The sequence below is a fragment of the Rhincodon typus genome, chromosome 8 (assembly GCF_021869965.1).
Source record: "Rhincodon typus isolate 14 chromosome 8, sRhiTyp1.1, whole genome shotgun sequence".
NCBI lineage: Eukaryota > Metazoa > Chordata > Chondrichthyes > Orectolobiformes > Rhincodontidae > Rhincodon > Rhincodon typus.
Window position 1 is genome coordinate 4,729,143 of NC_063339.1, and position 6,170 is coordinate 4,735,312.

The following is a 6,170-nucleotide window of genomic DNA, read 5'->3' on the forward strand; positions in this document are numbered from 1 at the left end:
GGTGTATGAATGAACGTATATATGAATCATTTTGGGATAGTCATGGTGTGCCAAATTGACTAACCTCAGCCAAATTGGAGAGAAGGAGTAAGGCTGAGGAGAGAATAATGTCAACCAAGCTCTATATTTCAGCCTAGACAACAAGGTGCAGGGCTGGATGAACACAGCAGGCCAAGCAGCATCATAGGAGCAGAGCATAGGCCTAGACCCTTCATCGGAAAAGCCTCTCTCTGCTCCTATGATGCTGCTTGGCCTGCTGTGTTCATCCAGCCCTGCACCTTGTTGTCTCGGATTCTCCAGCATCTGTTCCTACTATCTCTATATTTCAACCTGTTGACTAGTGGTCTTACCAGTGTCTGCTTCATTCAGTAACACTCTCACTTATGTGTCAGAGGGTTGTAGCCTCAAATTCCACTCTATAGACATGAGCCTGCATTATTGGAGTACTGAGGTTGTACTGTGCTGCCAAAGGTGGCATCTTCCAGATAAGGCAATAAATCAAGATCCTAAATAAAAACTGAAAGAAATGCAGATGCTGTAAATCATGAAAAGTTGCTGGAAAATCTCAGCAGGTCTGGCAGTATCTGTGAAGTAAAAATCAGAGTTAATGTTTCGGGTCCGGTGACCCTCAGAACTGATGGTAGCTGGGAAAACGTTGATTTATATGCAGAAAATAGGGATGGGGATGGGGTAGGGAATAAACAATAGGAGAGAACCCAAAGAGAGAGAAGTGCAGTTGGATAGACAAAGGAGGTGATAATGATCTGGCTAAGAGGGTGAATAGTTGTTAATGGGGTCTGTTAGTGATTAACAACAGGTAGTGTGTAATGGCAGGCTGTGGTGTGTGGGGTAGGGGGCTGGGACATGGGAGAGTGAGGCCCAAGATCCCAACTGCTTCTAAATATTCTAACAAATCATGGCTTTCTCTCACTGATGTAAAGGCCAATACTTATTCCTCACGAACCTCACAAAAACCAGTTGTCACCTTGTGTGGAACTGTATAGCATGAAAATTAGCTGCTGCATTTCCTATCACCAGAATTCAAAATGACTTCAATGGCTGCCAACGAGTTGTGGGAAACCCTGAACTCATTAAATGTTCTAAATAGAAGTGTTTTTTTTGTTTCTCTGCAAAGATGAATCAGAAGTGATGACAGCAAAAGTCATTGTTGCCCTGTGTGAAATCATACCAATCACAATTACTTTTCTATTCATTCTTGGAATGTGGCATCACTGGCTGTGCACAGCGCCCTCCCCATGGCTTCAGCAAAGCGACCAACATAATCAAAGACCCCTCGCATCCCAGTTATACTCTCCTCTACCCTCTCCCATCAGGCAGAACATATAAAAGTTTGAATACACGTGCGAACAGATTCAAGAACAGCTTCTAGTGACATTACCATTACAGCAGAATACCACCACCTCCCCAATTAATGAAGGTTAGAAACACAAACGGAAATTGCTGGAAAAACTCAGCAGGTCTGCTGGCATCTGTGGAGAGAAAGCAGAGTTAATGTTTTGGGTCCAATGACCCGTCTTCAGAACAGGTTAGATGTTGATGGGGTTTCAAGTAAACTGAATTGTCCTGTATTGTGTTGAGTTTCTTGAGTGTTATTGAAGTTTCACTTCATGAAGTAGTTCTAGATTCTCCTACAAGAGGAAATATTATTTCTGCACCCATCCAGTCAAGTTCTCTCTGGATCTTGTATGTTTCAATCAAGTCACCTCCTTTTCTTCCAAACACCAGCAAACCTAACCTGTCCAACCTTTCATCATAAGACAACTCACCCATTCCAGGTATTAGTGTGGTAAACATTACCTGAGTTGCTTCCAATGCATTTACATCCTTTGTTAAAGAAGAGGATCAATACTATACACAGTACTCCAAATGTGGTCTCAGTAGTACCCTACATTAATTAAGCATAACCTCTCCATTTTTTTGTATTCAATTCCCTCACAATGAATGCTAACCTTCTATTAGTTTTCCTGATTAATTGTTATACCTGCATATTAATCTTTCATAAGTCCCTGATCTCCCTGCATCTCAGAGTTCTGCAATTTCTCACCATTTAGATAAAATGGTTTTTTTTTCAATCATCCAACCAAAATGGCAGTTTCATTTATTCCCACATTATACTTCATTTGTTAGATCTAGGCTCATTCATTTAACCTACCTTTTTGAAGCCTCGGTGAGCCCACTTCACAACTTACTATCTGTCAAATTTGACAATCCTACTTTTCATCCCTTCATCTGAGCATTTTTATAAGCTGTACACAGCTGAGGTCCCCTCACCAATCCCTATGGTCCACTATCTTTCCAACCTGAAAAATATCCCATTTATGCCACTCTCTGTTTCCTGTCAGCCAGCCAATCTTCTATTCATGCCATTATGCAACCTCCTAAAACATAAGCTTTTATTTTCTACATTAACCTTTAATGAAGCACATTATCAAATACTTTCTGGAAATCTAGGTGGCTCAGTGCCAGGGACCCAGGTTCAACACCACACTCGGGCAATTATCTATGTGGGTTTCCTTCTGCAATCCAAAAATGTGCAGGTTAGGTGGATCGACCATGGGAAATGCAGGGTTACCAGGATGGGTTGGAGGTCGGTTCTGGATGGGATGCTGTTCAGAGAGTCAGTGTGACTCGATGGGCCAAAGGGCCTGCTTCAAAGCTGTTGGGATTCTATGATCCTGTTATCTAAGTACAGTATATTTGTTGGTTCCCCTTCAACCATGGTATGTTATCTCCTCAAAGAACTCTAACATATTGGTCAAAGATTATCCCCCTTTCACAACACTATGTTGTCTCTGTCTAATTGCCTTGAATGTAACCAAGTGTCCTGCTACAACTTTTTAAGTAATAGTTTCTAAAATTTTCCCTATGACAGATATTAAGCTGACTGGCCTGTAGTTTCCTGCTTTGGATCTCTGTCCCTCTTCGAATAAAAGAATTAAATTTGCTAAGTTCCAATTTAATCAGACCTTCCCCAAATCTAGGGAACTTTGGAAACTAAAGCCAATGCATCAGCTATCTCACCAAACAATTCTTATAAGGTCCTAGGATGAGGACCATCATGGCCTGAACAATAGGCAGCTGCAGCTCTCATATTTTACTCAGTGCCACTTCTCAGGTGATTGTGACTTTCCTTCCGCACTTCCATTTCCTGATTTGCCATTGCTTCTGTGATGTTACTGATATCCTCTACCATGAAAACCAATGCAAGCCACCTGTTCAATATACATTAGATAAGCCTAATGTCCTGGGTACGTGCTGGGAACTCCATTTACCTTACAAGCCACTATTTGGAAATAGATATGTAGACATAAGAATGTAAGAAATAGGAACAGGAGTAGACAATGTAGCTCTTTGATCATGCTCCCAATATTCAATATGATCGTTACTGATCTCAAGCCACAACTCCATTTTTACCCTGCTCCCAAAATCAAAAGGTTCCCTGAGAGATCAACAATCTGTTGATCTGAGCCTTGAATGTACTGAGTGATAGAGCATCCATAACCCTCTAGAGGAGAGAATTGCAAAGATTCATAATTCAGGTAAAGAGATGTCCCCTTACCTCAGTCCTAAATGATTGATCCCCTTACCCTGACAAGCCACTTCGGAATCATTAATGTTTCAAGTGAGATCGTCACTTACTCTGTTAGACTCTGGGGTGTGTGGGCCCAATTTATGGAGCCATTGGAGAACCCTTTCATCTCAGGAAATAATCTAATTAATCTTTGCTATTTGCCTCCAAAGTAAGCATATTCTTTCTTAGGAGAAGACCTGGTGGAGGAAATGCTTTTTAGCTACACTGCCCAATCCAATGAAATTGACTTTGCAAGAGCTATGCCTGAATGTTTGTGGTGCTGGCTTCAAGTAGGATCTTAGGGTTTGTGCAGCCTTCGTCTCATCACACCTGACGAATGTGACAGAGATATTGTTCGTTGACTATCTCTAGCTCTCTCATGTGTTGCAGATACACATAAGAACAGAAGAAATAGGAGCAGGAGTAGGCCATCTGGTTCCTTGAGCCTGCTCCGCCATTCAATATAATCATGACCGATACACACCCACTCACCGTAGCCGTTAATTCTTTTACTGCTCCAAAATCTATTGATCTTTGCATTAAAAACATTCAACAAGGTAGCCTCAACTGCTTCACTAAGCAGGGAAATCTGCTCCCCCTTATTTTGAGGCTATGCGCCCTAGTTCTAGTTTCACCTGTCAGTGGAAATAACCTGAGATAACAATGTATAGAGCTGGATGAACACAGCAGGCCAAGCAGCATCAGAAGAGCAGCAAAGCTGACATTTTGGGCCTAGATCCTTCCTCTGATGCTGCTTGGCCTGCTGAGTTCATCCAGCTCTACCCCTTGTTATCTCAGATTCTCCAGCATCTGCAGTTCCTACTATCAGTGGAAATAACCTCCCTGCTTCTTTCTTATCTATTCCCTGCATAATTTTATATATTTCTATAAGATCCTCCCCTCATTCTTCTAAATTCCATTGAGTATAGTCCCAGTCTACTCAATTTTTCCTCATAAGCCAACCATCTCAACTCCAGAATCTACATAGTGAACCTCCTCTGCACCCCCTTCAGTGCCAGTACATCCTTCTCAAGTAAGGTGACAAAAACACAATGTAGGTCTCATTGCAACACAAGAATGTAGTGATGATAGCTGCTCTGTTCACAAGGACTTCTATTGACATGTGAATGCCTCTGTTGTGAAGAACTATGCTACCATTCCACACAGTTCAAATGCTCTGCTACTGTTTCCATGCAAATAAGATCAAATAAGACCTTGGTTGTATTCTGTATGTTGTATACCTGCCAGGGCGCTATTTGGAAATAGATGCTTACATAAGTCTCACAGCCATAGCTCGTAGAAGATTGAGCTAATGCAGCTGATTCATTTCCCATGTATCTGCAGCACTAGATGGAAGTGGTTGTGTGTTTGGAAGGTGCTGTCTGAGGAGTCTTGGTGCATTATTGCAGTGTATCTTGTACATGGTACACACTGCTGCTACTGTGTTGATGGTGGAGGGACTGAATGCTGAAGATATTTGATGGGGCATTAAAGTAGCTTTACCTTAAATGCTTCTTTTATTCATTCTTGGGATGTAGGTCTTCCTGGCTAGGCCGAGCAATTATTGGCTATCCCTAAGTGACTTTGAGAAGGAGCTGCTTTCTTCGACTAATGCAATCACGACCGCAGTGCTGTTTGGGAAGGAATTCTGTAGTTTTGACCCAGTGACACTGAAGGAATGGTGATTTCCAAGTCAGGATGGTGAGTGGCTTGAAGGGGAACTTGCAGGTGGTGGTGTTCCCATGTATCTGCTGCCCTTGACCTTCTAGATGGTAGTTGTTTTGGGTTTGGAATGTGATGTTAGAGAAGCCTTGGGGAGTTATTGCAGTCTATCTTGTAAATGGTACACATTGTTGCCACTGTGTACTTGGTGGTGGAGGAAGTGAATGTTGAATGGGGTGGATATGGTTCCATTCAAGTGGGCTGCTTTGTCCCAAATGGTGCTGAGCTTCTTAACTGTTGCTGGAGCTTCACTCATCCAGGCAAGTGGGGAGTATTCCATTACTCTCCTGGGTCAAAATCCTGTAACACCCTCCCTATCAGAACTGTTAACATGAGTAGCTTAGCCAGCAAGATCCACATCCCCTGAATGAATAAAGTAGCCTTGTGAAATCCTCCACAGAATATGATTTGAGAAGAAAAGGGGAATGACACTCCTTAAAGTATAACCAAGCAGATGTTTGAGAAAGACATCAAAATGCACACCTCACAGCCTCTAGTGTTAACGTTGGACCAAGCCTAACAGTCACTGAAACAAAAAAGACTAACAACGTTTTGCTCACATGAATTATTAAATGGGTTTCAAAGCTAAGTTTGTGCTGTCATCCAAATCAGGTTAAGTCATAATTCAATCAGGCTGTGTCCCAGGAGACTAGTCGTCTACCTGTGTATATAGCAATGTCAGGATCTGAATGCTGTATCGTGGGTGTTGACAAAGTCAGGCTGCAATCAAACAAAGGCAACCTGAGAAACACCAGACCAGACAAAATCCCTCACACCCCGTCCACGCAATAAGAACCAAAAAAGAATCCCCCTCGTCCTCACGTACCACCCCACCAACCTCCGGATCCAACGCATC